General features: G+C 36.8%; 1 protein-coding gene and 1 long non-coding RNA gene across 13 annotated transcripts in view; one reads left to right on the top strand and one right to left on the bottom strand.

Annotated features, from left to right (window-relative positions):
* KCNH7 (potassium voltage-gated channel subfamily H member 7) overlaps positions 1-14,212 on the top strand; it is a 210,917-nt gene that overhangs the window by 13,788 nt on the left and 182,917 nt on the right. The window lies entirely within an intron of this gene.
* The window catches only part of LOC128076673 (uncharacterized), a 310,987-nt gene that overhangs the window by 215,777 nt on the left and 80,998 nt on the right, over positions 1-14,212 (bottom strand). The window lies entirely within an intron of this gene.

The raw sequence follows: 14,212 nt of genomic DNA, 5'->3' as shown, positions 1-14,212 counted from the left end.
ATATTATTTTTTAACTTGTGCTTCTTGCACCATACAATTAACAAAGGTTTATTTCCTTCCAAAACAAAAAAGTTCATCTCTAAACAACCCCAAAAATAACTGACATTTCATCAGTCTAGCTTGATACACTTTTTACAGGTGTGTATAATGGAGACTCTCCTCCACTGTCCTTTACAATTGTGAGAGTTACATTACTTACCAGTGGGGAAATGGACATTTCTGCAGGATAGAGCACATTTGTTCAGTTTCAGATAGCTTATATCTTTACCATCAGGTTTAGATGTATTAACCACAGATATTCTCATAATGTAGTCTGGATTCTAACATTTTCCTGTCTTGGATTTCACTCTTTGTTTGTATCTCATTTTTTAAAAACTGGCACGAACTGTGCCATGTAAGGCTTTGTTTCACATGGTGATTTTTAAAAAGCAATCACTCTCTTGTTTGCTTTCAGAAAGCATTCTATAGCACTCTTGTATCAAGGGTCCACACTGTTCCTTGTGAGATCTAACAAATTTGAGGAAGAGTAGTAGTACTGGCTGTGCTCCTTCTGGTACAACTGAACTGGACATCAGATGTTTCAAGAGATCCCTATGTCTCTTCCACCTGTAGTTCCTGTCTTTATTGAACTGTGTCTCAAGATACCAATGTTTTCCAGACTGAGGCAGTGAATGCATTAAGTACATAAAGCCTTATCTGCATCCACTGTCAGTAAATCACCCCTGTTGCTCAGCTGCAGGCTCACATTATACTTTGCTGGTCTTCTAACATAGCTAACAGCAGAAGCTCTTTTTCCTGCCCTTGATACCCTTGGAGTTTCAAGTCTAGCTCAGCTTTTAGTTTTCTGAGACAGCCCCACATGCTTGAGCAGTGTTTCTGTATTTCTATATTCCCCTTTGTAGCCTGCCCTTGATTTCTCCTCTTTTATATGTTTTATTTGCACTGGAGTGCACTCATGAGCTCCTGCTGAGCCAGCTGGTAACCTGATAAATCTAGTCATTTTCTGAATATTCAGATGGACTTCTATTGAGGGATTTTGAGCTGTACCCAAAAATTAGTTTGAATAACTAATGAGTTAGTTTCTTTTTCTTTTTTTCTCTCTTCTTTTTTTTTTTTCTCAGCAGATGTAGGTATTTCCCATATCTTTTATTATACTAATTGACACTCTGTACTACTTTTATAGACTTCTCTTGTTCAATATCATGTCAAGTTTTATACATGAAATTTGATATAACTTAGGTACACTTATGCATGCATTAGGAATTCCTGATTACATTGTACATTGAGTATAGCTTAAACAGCAGCCTAGATGTTGTTTACCAAAAGTTTGGCTTTTTTTTCCAAATGTCATTTCTAATCTGTTATATGATATAAATCCCATGCTGATACCAATAATATTGTGACTAACTGTATGTTGTACTTAGTCTTTTCTTGAACTAGTGAGCAGTTTGTGTAGTCTGTTAGGCATCTGCCTGGTTTTCATACAAACGTGTTTGAGTTCAGAAAACCGATCTAGTAATGCTTACTTTACCATGAACTGTAATCATTTGGAGAACTTGATGATAAAGATAATTGCAGTGGAAGTCTTGTAAGTTTTGGAAGCAGTTCATCCATTATCTTGTACTGGGAAGTTAACGGAACTTGCCCTCGGCAAACAATTAAGGCATCCCTGCATACATTACTAAGCACTTCATTCTCATCTTTAGAGATGTGCCAAAAACAGATCTTAAAAGAGAAATAATTTTCATGTTATGTAGAATTCTTCTTTTCTTGTTGTGGTTTTAGTAGTAAGGCAAGCTCATTGAAACACTTTCCCATTTTGGAAAAAAAGTTTGTTGCCAACATCTCTTTACTGAGATCATAGCAAAAAAACCAAAAAACAAAAAACAAACAAAAAACAAAAAAACCCCACAGCATTTTCTTCTCCATTTCTCTTTTATGCCACATTTTATTTCGTATTTTCTTCAAGTAATTATGCATATACCTCCTAACTGATTTACCTTAGCCTCTTTCTTCCAAGTTAGTGGATAGAAGGGATTCCAAGGAAGGATAGAAATCTGCTATTTTTAAGGGTTATCTTTTTTTTTTTTTTTTTTCCTTTGGTCTGTTGTTGGCAAACACCACCATAACAAATATCACTGTGTGCTACCTTCCTCCTAACAAGTGGTCATCACCTCTGGTGGCCACTGTTGATGGCACCCTTCTGGAATAGGGCCCTAACAAGTGCAACATAATCTGTAAGCAGCAAAGTACCCTGCAGCTTTTGCAAAACTGTGGTGTTGACAGATACATAGTTCTAAGCCATGCTCCCCCTCAAATATCCATCATTTAGGGATGTGATTCCATCTGAGGATATTAAAAAGGAAAATCAATACATGATCTCATTGGTTAAGTCACCCAAGCTTGGTGGCCTTGGCAGCTTATTCAGATCTGTAACTCATTGCTTGTTTTCTTTCAGTTCCTTACATAGAGAAAAGGACTGCTAAACATACACAATGTGACAATTAAAGCATATTTAATGAGTATTACTAATGATGAGTTCAACTACTTCATGTTTGAAGGTGTTGATAAGCTTCATTAAATATACTTCCACTGACTAAAACAGCACTGACAATATTTTTAATTTTATTAAAATCATTTTTCTCCCTACTGCTTGCATATTTGACACTTTCAGATCTGTTTGTTTCATGACAGATTTTATTTTTAATCATCGATGTGATGCTAAAATTTCTTCTATGAAACCTGCTTCATTATCTAAAAGAAGCTGTCTTTTACTCTTCCCATGCAACAAATAAAAGCATCTTGTGAGTGTACAACAGTTCCTGTGGTTACATTTCCAAGGCTGACTGCCCTTACAATCAATTACTTTGATGATGCAAAGAAGTTTATGATAAATACAGGCACTACAGTACTTACAGTACTATGTAAGGATTTCTTATTTGGTCTTTTTAATTTCTTTTTATTATTTTTTTTTACTATATGTGGTTTTTATTTTAACTTAGGTGCAAAGACATTCCTACTTCTATTGAAGTCAATGAGAGATTTACATACTGGCAGTATAATTGCAGTTATTACTGAACATAATAGATGTATTGTCAAATGTAGGGTAACTATTTTTATGTGGTTCATTTTCTACACAGGATTAGTGTGCAAAGCACTGTGTGATATATTTTTATATAATTTAATTTTTAAAATATAATTTAAAGGAATGAGTAAATACAATTTTATTTATTTTTTCTCAGACTGGACCAAGTGGTTATTGACAGATAGCCAGTTAACAGGTGACTGCAAACGTTGCCTGGTTTATGTGAAGAAAAATAGTTAAAGTTTCTTGGCTCTACAAGACTTGTGTAAAGTCAGAATGTGACCAAGAGCCAAAATTGTGGTTTCTAAACCTTGTGTCTGATACTGTGTTTTGAAGAAGAATAAAGTTATCTTTATGAATATGTATTATTAAATAACTTTTATGATTAATAAATATTATTGCAGAAATTGTCTTTAAATCAAAAAAAAATCCACACCTAATCCCCTGCAAACTAGAAGGTCTCATTTCTGAGAATCCTTTCAAATAACTTGTTTTCATTTGGATTTGTAATGTTTGAAAATAGTTGATAGTTAAATATTTGATAGTTACATATTTGATATTTAAAAAATAGAAGTTTTATAAAGGTTTTATAAATATATGCTATTTTGAGAACTTGTTATACAGATGAATTCTTCAGATATTCAGTATTATACAGTACTATTTGCAATGAGAGTGAAGCAACTTAAAGGATATTTTAAAACTGAGGTAATTTTATCTTGACTGGAAACCTAATCTTTAGTGCTATGGCATTTTTATTATTCAATAAAACAACTACTTTCTCCCTGTTTCTTGAACCAATGAAAAAGAATATAATAGGAAATGTGGGGAATCAAGGCAGTGAATTTCATTCCACTGATACCATGGAAGATATCAAGTTTATTGGCTGGGAGAAATAAGTGATTACCTTCAAATTGGTAATGCTGAATTTAAGCCATTTTGAGTCCAGGATTGACAATTGCATTAAGTCTACCTCGTCAGCCTTTCTGAAATGCAGCAAAAAGACTAGGTGTCTGGCTAAAGGCTACTGTGTGTCACCTCAAATTCCTACTGCCCAGGATGCGTCTGACAGGAACTTTCCCTTTAGTACTTTAGGCAGTATAGGTACCTTCATGCATACCTGTGTTTACATGTTGAAAATGTCTTACATTCTATGGAAATAAAATACTGGAACTGCAATACTGAACCAAGAGCAGGGATCAAAGTAATTATGCAATCTCTTGGTCATTATCTGCAAAGAAAAATTCTCAGAGGGATTAAGGAAAAAAAAAGTTCATTATTATCCGGCATGGGCACATTATCTGTATTCTGTAAGAGAAAAAAATTACTAAAGAAAAATAAAGAGTAGAGTTCTGAGTCTGTTCTCTCCTGCTAAGTTACCAATTGTTTTTTCTTATGTAGTAGTAGCACGCAAAAGGAAAAATTATTGTTAGATATCATGTTTAAAAACGTTTTTGTTTTGTTTTTGTGCAAAGCATATCAGCCTTCAATAGATGGTGACTGAATCAATTTATTTTGAGTATTTTTTTGGATCTTAGGGCCACAGTCTTAAGCGTCATGAGAAGCTTGTATCTTTAAGCTTTAAAAAAAACTGCTGGAGACATTCCTAGTTAGTTCTGTGCTTAACACTCGTTTCAGCTTTAACATTACTACAGCTTTGAAGGGGAGAGAAAGAACAAAACATATGAAAGGAAATGTGGATTCTCAACCATAAACAGAATTTATTTCTCCTGTTGAGACTTTCCACCAGCTCAACATAAATAAAGCAGTTAGTATGGTTGTATGCATACAACTTTAACTCTGTAAATGATTGAATTATGAGATATCACTTTCCCTTCAGGCCAAGAACAAGGGTGCATGATCAGGTTTTCAATAAAAGTTACTGGGTTATACTGGGTCAGCTCTTTAAGTGTGAGAATTTTGATTTTGGTCATTTTGATTTTGGTACAGGGTATGAAAATAATGGCCTGCAAAACTGACCACTGATCTTTTCTGAAAACCTGTTATGAACTTCAAATTTAGAGAAATGAAAAACTCGACATTCTGAATAGTTCACTGTAGTTTTACTCTTCATCATGCTATAGAGGATCTACAGAAATTTTAAATCTCACACATTGCATTCAGCAATATCTATAAAAGATAATAATGAAAAAGATACCACATTAATGTTGCCTTTTTCATTGCTACCACTTAGGGTTTTTTATCCATCTTTTTCATGTTGCGTCTACAAAAAATATTTTTGGGATGGTAACAGGGACTAACTACAAATTGACTGCTCTTCTACAATTGATATTTTCAGCGCAACTGCCAATGTTAAGCAGTGTCTATATTGTACTTATTGGTTTTGGTAGCAATGTTATTTTTAGCTTCAGTACAGTTTACATGAAATACGGTAAATGGCTTACAGATGTATTTACTATTCTGGTTGTAATTATTCATAATTATATCATTATAATCAAATGGAATGCCTAGCAATAGCTATCAAAGAAGAATACCATCAACATTGCCACATTAATTTTGTTTGGCTCTGCATTTAATAAAAATCTAGAAGTCAAACACACAGTTTTATGTAGCATTTGAATCTGACACCTGTTCAGATTTCAAGAGTGAGAGCGTGGAGAAGCTGCATATTACAGAACATTCCAAATGGAGAGAAACCAAATATAAGCATTGTAATAAATATATAAGCACAATAAGAAGCACTTGAGTGGTAATGACTGCATGAAATATTATATTGTTTGGCAGAACTGTGAGATAGCAACAACAGAGATATTTCTTTTCATGTTCCATCCCACTACCATTTCATTTCATGTTTCAACTGAACCATATCTGCAAATGCTGAACTTCTCTGCACCCATATTATAAATAGTTGAATTTGAAATCAAGAAGACTGGCTTGGACATTATTGCTCTACTATAATAAATCTAGATCTCTAGGGTGTTGAAAATTCAAATATCTAACATTTTCAAAATTGAACTTCTGGGGTTGGTTTGGGCTTGTGTCAGTAAACAACGCTTTCATTATAGTGATTATTCCAAACATACAAGGCTTATAACCTTCTTACAAAATAGCACAAAGCAGGCAGAAAGCATGCAAAAGGGCCACACAAACAAATCTTGGATGGCAAGTTATCCACGAAGTGGAACAAGCATGTGAACAGGGAATACAGATACTACATTAAGATGAACACATTGATTGGAATTGTTGAAAATGACAGAAATCAGTTTGGAGCCATTTTTGTCTTTTATCTAGGCTTATAAGTAGAGTAGGAAGGTGAGCTAACACTCCTTTCAATCGTTGTCCTTAGTCAAAACAAGCATGGATTCAGCAGAGCAGAGCGCTGAAAGTGAAGGCTCCCTCTTGTTTCTTAAATTGATTTGCTTTCTATTCAATCTTGTTAAAAGCATATTTATTTCTAGAATAGCAGAGTGTCAGATAAATGATTTTTTTTTTCTGAAGAATATGATGTGAAGTAGTGTGGTGAGAAGATAGTGTACGTAGAATATTTCAATGCTAGATTTTCCTATGTGCTTTTGTTTCACTGTGTTTAGATTTTTCTTCCAAAGTAATCAATTAGAAAAAAATGTGGTTAAAATAACTGGAGAGGAATTACTGGGGACTTTTTGATGCTACCTAGTTAGAGGTTTCTAGAGGTCTAGTTTATGACATGTACATTGAGAGTTACTATAATTTGGGCCAGCACTATTATTTACTCCTGTTTTTAATTACACTGCACTAGATTATTAGTCTGGTACAACTTGTGTTGAATACCCAGGCATCTCTTCCTGCATGAAAGGATCACAAAACAACAACAGATACTTCTCCAAAAAGCCTAGGAGCAGTGCAGAAGTGTCACTGTGGACATGCACAATGCCCCAGTCAAAGGAATCATGTTCAAATTTGAAAGTTTTCTAAGTCGAGAATGAAAGGCAGAGTAGTGAGTAACATCTGAACATTCAGTTCAATTCAGTGGAGAATTCTTCTCTTTACTGCTGCTGCTACTTCATCATAAGCAGAAGACTGTTCATCATCTTTGGTACAGAACAGGGATTTCCCATAGAAGGTAAGGCTAGGTATACTACAGAGCATGCTAGCAGCTGGTTTGGGAATCGGCTGTAAATTTCACAGCTGGTTTCTGCAGACCAGCCTGAATCACTCTGAGTTCTGCCCCCGGCTGTGCAGCTGCATCTACCGTACACAGGTGCTCATATGACCTAGATCCCCACCACAAATTCATACAAATAGATGTGAATGTAAAGCAGTAAGAGGCTGAAAGTGAAGAACTACATCTGAGTTATCAGAACTGGAAATAAATTTAACCTCTAAGCTCCCAGTATGCAGAAAATTAGGTTTCTGGTGTGTGGCAATGGAAGGAGAAACTCACAGCAGTGTGCATCCAATAAAACTCACCTATGCTTCTATCAGCACAACTTGAGAATAAATGTATATTGAAAAGAGAGGTACAGGCCCTGCAACAAACAAGAGTTCAACTGCCTCTTTATAAAGCAAACTGCCAAAGAAGTACTGAAAGGAAAGTGTAGTGCTATATGAAGGCATCTGTGAAAAAAATGTACAGGCCAGAAGAAAAAAAAAAAAGGAGCCAAAATGCTGGAAAAAATCAAGCATTATTTCAGCAAATGGAGAAGGCTGCACCATCTACCAAGCCAAAACATTTGGCTTCAAACTGCCAAAATAGGTAAAGATTATGAATAAATTATTATATTTTTAATCATAGAATCACAGAATGGCCTGGGTTGAAAGGGACCACAATGATCATTGGGTTTCAACCCCCCTGCTATGTGCAACCAACCACCAAACCAGACTGCCCAGAGCCACATCCAGCCTGGCCTTGAATGCCTCCAGGGATGGGCATCCACAGTTGCCTTGGGATTGTGTTCCAGTGTGTCACCACCCTCTGTGTGAAAGTGACCTATGATCATGGTTTTCACTTGAAAATCTTTAATCCTCTAGGGGAAAAAAATTAAACAACAGTAAAATAAGATGTATATATGTTCAAAATGTTAATTTAATTTCATTAAAGAAATTCTCAATTGGAAAATGTGACTAACCCAATTGTATGATTCTCATTAATATCAGCACAATCAATAATTAGTAGATGAAACATGCGAAAAGGAGAAACTAACATTTCCAATTCCCTCCACTCATTCTTTCATTTTTGTAATTTCTTTAGTGGTGCTTCTGTTTTAATCTAGGCTAGAAAGATCAGGATCATTTCCTAACTGCACAGCTATACAGTCTCACACATGGCAAATTTCAAACATATGACAGTTCAATGGAAAACTGGATTATTGTTCCCATTTTAAAAGTAGTTTTTACTGCTCCAAACACTACTTCTCCCACTGACCCTGAGCTGCATGCTCCCAGGTGGAGTACAAATTAGTCAGTAGGCAGAAGCATAGGACAAATCTGGCTTCTTAATTAATACTGAAGACATCAGTGTGTTCTTGTGCAATTTTTATCTGTGAGTTACCTCAACGTCAACAGTTGAGTCACACTCAGATGTGATATTTAGTCCAAGGATGTATACAGAAATAAAAGACTGAGCATGAATTCCTATGGAAAACTATTCATCAGAACTTAGAGGAGATAATTTCTAGAAGAAAATCTTAATGAAAATTTTCAGGCACAATTGTAAACTAATTACAAAGAGAAAAACTTTAGTTCCAAACATACACTTCCTTGAAAACCAAATTGCCCATTACGCACTATTTTTTTTTTCACTGGGTGAAAATAGTTTATGTAGTAATTAGGAAAACAGACAGGTAGCAAAAGTTGACTGGACAGTAGATAAAGAAGCAAAGTCTGTAAGATAGCCCAGGCATGAAGGCCAGATCCTATATACATGTTAATTACTTTTCCAGTCTACTACTCTTGTAAAATGAGTAGATGGAAAATTCAAGAATCTTTATCCTTTGCAGCTTAATGCAAAGAGTTGTTGGGCAGTAATACAAGCTTGCCTATTTCTCAGCAGCATGTTAAGTGTTGTGCTCATTTAAAAGATGGTAGTGCCTTTACTGCAGTGCCCCAGATCATCAGAACTCTTTTAACAGTTGCTTCAGAGCACAGTGTTTCTTAAAAAACTGTGCAGCCCAAAAAGAGAAGTGCAAAACAAGGATGTGACCTGATATATTTGTGCTCATCTCTATGTACTTCCCAAAATAGTGACATACCTATCAGATGCATAAAAGAACAATTACTGTGTGCTCAGTAACGGCTTGTAAGAGATTTTTAAAATACTGAGTAGGAGGAAAGTATTATAGAAATGACAGCTGACCAGGAAATAGGGTTACACAAAATCACAGAATCACAGAATGGCCAGGGGTGGAAGGGACCTCATGGATTGTGAATCTCCAACCCCCCTGCCACAGCAGGGCAATCAACCTCCCCATTTAATACTAGACCAGGCTGCCCAGGGCCCCATCCAATCTGGCCTTGAACACCTCCCTCCAAGGATGTGGCATCCACAACCTCTCTAGGCAGTCTGTTCCAGCACCTCACCACTCTCTCTGTAAAGAATTTCCCCCTGACATCCAACCTAAATCTCCCTTCCCTCAACTTAAAACCATTTCCCCTTGTCCTGCAGTTATCAACCCTTTCAAAGAATTGATTCCCCTCCTCTTTGTATGCTCCCTTTAGGTACTGAAATGCTGCAATGAGGTCACCCCGCAGCCTTCTTTTCTGCAGGCTGAACAAGCCCAGCTCCCTCAGCCTGTCTTCATAAGGGAGGTGCTCCAGTCCCCTGATCATCTTTGTGGCCCTCCTCTGGACCCTCTCCAACAGCTCCCTGTCTTTCTTGTACTGGGGGGTCCACGCTTGGATGCAGTATTCCAGATGGGGCTTCACAAGAGCAGAGTAGAGGAGAGTAATCACCTCTCTGTTCCTGCTGGCCACTCCTCTTTTGATGGAGCCCAGGATAGCATTTGTCTTCCGAGCCGCAAGGGCACACTGCTGGCTCATGTTAAGTTTTTCATCTATCAAGACCCCCAGGTCCTTCTCCACAGGGCTGCTCTCAAGGATCTCTCCTTCCAGTCTATATGGATGCCTGGGATTTCTCCAGCCCAAGTGCACTCTTGGCACTCTGCACTTTGCCATGTTGAACCTCATCAGGTTCACCTGGGCCATCTTTCTAGCCTGTCGAGGTTCCTCTGAATGGCATCCCTTCCTTCTACCATGTCACCTGCACCACTCAGCTTGGTGTTGTCAGCAAACTTGCTGAGGGTGCACTCGATTCCATCATCGATGTCACTGATTGTTAAAGAGCACCGATCTCAAGACAGACCTCTGGGGAATGCCACTCGATACCAGCCTCCACCTGGACATAGATCCATTAATGACCACCCTCTGTCTGTGTCCTTTCAACCAGTTTCTTATCTATTGAGTGGTCCACCCATCAAATCCACATACCTCCAATTTGGAGATAAGGATGTGGTGGGGGACCGTGTCAAAGCCCTTGCTCAAGTCCAGGTAAATGTCGCCTAAATCAGTTGCCTCTCCCTTGTCCACCAATGCCATCACTCCATCATAGAAGGCCATCAGATTGGTCAAGCATGACCTGCCCCTGGTGAAGCCATGCTGGCTGTCTCAGATCACACGCCCATTCCTCATGTGATCAAGTATGTCATCCAGGATGATCTGTTCTATGATCTTCCCAGGCACAGAGGTGAGACTCACCGGCCTGAAGTTCCTGGGTCCTCATTGCTCCCTTTCTTGTAAATGGAAGTGATGTGACCCTTCCTCCAGTCATCCGGGACCTCACCTGACAGCCACAACTTTTCAAATATGATGGAGAGCAGCTCAGCAACGACCTCAGTCTTTCAGAACCCTGGGATGCACGCCATCCAGCTCCATAGACTTGTACACATTCAGTCTCATGAGGCGGTTTTGGACCAGCTCTGTCCTCACATTGAGGGGGGAGGGAGGGGTTATAATACGTTCATTTTAAAAAGCATCATTTTGAAGACTTTCCACGTAACCAGTACTAAAGATGAATGGAGCAAACATAAGCTTTACATTTTATCCGAAAGAATGAACACCAAATGCAGTATCATATCTAATGCTGCATTGCGGTACCATTTCTGGGTTTCTGTCCAAGTCTTGGTATGAGACTTAAATTCACAGACTCCTGGCCAGCTTAGAAACTTACTGTGAACTCAACCATAAAGACATTCATTGTGCTTTGAATTATGCAGTAAAATATGTATATACATATATGTTATAACATATATAATGATACAGAAAGCCAATTTAAGGACCAGGATATACTACATTAAGTGTTTTTATTTCTCTTTAAAATATTTGTGCCATTGCTGCAATATAAAAAGATACCAAAGTACAGTGGACCAGATTTTCATTTATCCTGTTTTTATATCAATAAAATACATATGCAATTTCTTTCAACCTAGTGCAGACAGAGGACCAGACGCATTAAGCTTAAGAGTTACTAATTATGTTCTTGAAATTGTATTACTAATACTTAATGCTTCTTTTATAATGTAGTAGCCTTCCTTCAAGAGCTAAATGATTATCTGGATGGCGTAACTAATGTGTTACTCTAGGACTTCAATTGTAGTGTATGGCTAATAATGCTCTATTTGTAGTAGAGGATGACCATTATAAATACTAGAGAGATTCCTCTGACTGCTAGCAGCTATTCAAATATAGAAGTATAATTTGGCTCCACATCTCAGAAACCAAATGAAAATATGAGATAAATTAGAGGAATGCAATTTTACAAAGGCTACAGGTATCATAGTGGTTTACTTGACCACTTGGAACATAAAAAGCCTGGAATAGCTGAAGAAGCAGTGCAAATCACTGCCACCTTATTGTACCATTTCTCCAAAGTAAGCACACTGCCAAGGATCAGAATGAAATTTGAAATCCATGATCCTTTACCCTGCATTTTTTTATAATAATCTGCAAGTAATCCATGGAGAATAGCTTCTCCACAGCTGAGATTATTATCATCAGAATCACTCTTTTTTCAATGCTGCCTCAGATAAAGAAATCACAACCAAAAGCTTATGGATATGAAGAGCATTAGTAAGTGGCTAGTATTCAAAGCTGTGGAAACATCACAGAAACATCCCACTTCTACTAGAGTCAGATTAAGTGCTAACCGCTTAATGGATTCAACTTAGAAACAAATGGATTAAAGGTCACTAGCTAGAAACCCCACAGTAGCAGCAGAAGAAATGGACAGATAATCAATTGCTAAATAGTTAAAAAGAGAGCTTGGAGAGCTTTTATCTTGAAACCTTCTCTGCTCTTATTAAGCTTTCTCATGTACAAGGAGATGGTGTAGCTTGCTTACATTTGCATGCCTTACCTGTTTTTCAGACTCCTGCACAGAGGAATGGAAAGCATTTAGTGAGCTCTGAGGGATTCAAGCACTTACTTGGCTCCTGGCTTTTATTATGAATAAGACTGAAGGATGGTGTGAACTATTATATGGCAGTTCTTTGGCTGAAAATTGAAGAAAAAGTCAATCCAAAACAGGGGATGATTGGCTGGGGATAAAGGTTTGATAAGGTGAATGATACCAAAAAGAACCCCACAGAATTCTGTTTTGATTTTTTGTTTGATGGTTTTTTGGTGTTGGTTTTTTTGTTTCTTTTTTTGCTGCAAAAATACCTTATAGCAGTGCAACTGTGCAATTCACAAATTAATACTGAGAAGCTATCTAAAGGAAATTCATTCACTTTCTAAAAGATCACTCTAAAAAAATGCCAAAAATTCAATCCAAAGGAATAAATAGTTTCTGCTTTGCTTTTGGTTTTATTGCAAACTTACGTTTTTTTTTTATTTTTTAAATTTAAAAATTTCTTACGTTGGTCTTCAGAAATATCCTAGGCCTAAGGTTAGACAATCATTGTGACTATTTAAATATTTCATTATAACAAACCAAACAGCTTGAAAGTGATTAAAAATCATTAAAAAAAAAAAAAAAGAAAAAAAAAGAATGCAATAGCCCCTTCCTTCAATGTATTTGGAAAAACTGATTTTACAGTCATTTCTAATGCTGTGATGATTTATAGGATCTCTTACCACAGGACAGTTGGCCAAATTCTGTATGAGCAACTTTTATTATGCAAACAGAAAATGTTGGCCAAAAGGAGGAGGTGTAAGGAGTTTGTACAGATGGACATGTTTCTGCCAGCTCTGAGTCAGATCAGTCCCTAACATAAGATCAAGGCATGACTGGAGAAATCTACAAGGGCCAGACATTTGTAGACATACACAAGTTCACATAGTTAAATTCCTGATTTAACTGTCTTTGTTTTCTTGCTAATCCTGCCCAATACATATTAACTAGGTCTTCAGATATGCGAACTGTAAATGCAAAGTGTTGAAGCTGTTATATCAGCAGGCAGTCAAGGAGATCAGAATAACAGTAAAACTGTTTCCACACAGAAGCTTGGTTCTTTAGTCATTAAGTGCATTTGTGATTGAAATTACTGTCTTGAACAAATCTCTTCACATTTCAACTTTCTCATAGCATACTTTGTTAGGTGGAGAAATATACACAACTGGAGACTAATTACTAGACTGATGAGATTAGCCTCACCCAGTAAAAACTGAAGTTATTTAGGCAAGAGGCCTTTCACTCAAACTTTTCAAGCCTTGTAAAGTTTTAAGAAAGGGCTTTAAACCACTTTCAGTCACTTCTAATCAAATCCTCTGATCATATTATTACAAATGAGAGAATGTATTTTAAAATAGTCTTGTGAGATATAAACCCAGAACTAATGATATCCAAGTGTAGCCCTGCTTCAGTCAGTATCTCTCTGATTTGAACATACAGCTACGTTAACTCCATTTCATTAAAATTGTTCCAAATATGTGCATCAGATCAAATGGAATTGGACCTTGGGTTAAAACCAGCATGAAAATACATTTCAAATGAACTCAGATAGGTATTTAAAAGTAAGAACAAATGGGTTGTGAGAGTGGTTGCCATGACTGACATTGATGCATTTTTTCTTCACCTCTAACTTTAGGATTAGAACAATAAAGCAGATGATTTGACTTGAAATTTTGCTCATTAGTGAAGTGGCACAGATGGAAATAAAACGTAATTCTTACCTTATTTAAATTTCTTTAAATTGC

The sequence above is a fragment of the Tympanuchus pallidicinctus genome, unplaced genomic scaffold, assembly GCF_026119805.1.
Source record: "Tympanuchus pallidicinctus isolate F22 unplaced genomic scaffold, pur_lepc_1.0 scaffold15, whole genome shotgun sequence".
In the NCBI taxonomy this organism is placed as follows: Eukaryota; Metazoa; Chordata; class Aves; order Galliformes; family Phasianidae; genus Tympanuchus; species Tympanuchus pallidicinctus.
This window is presented reverse-complemented; position numbering and strand designations above follow the sequence as displayed.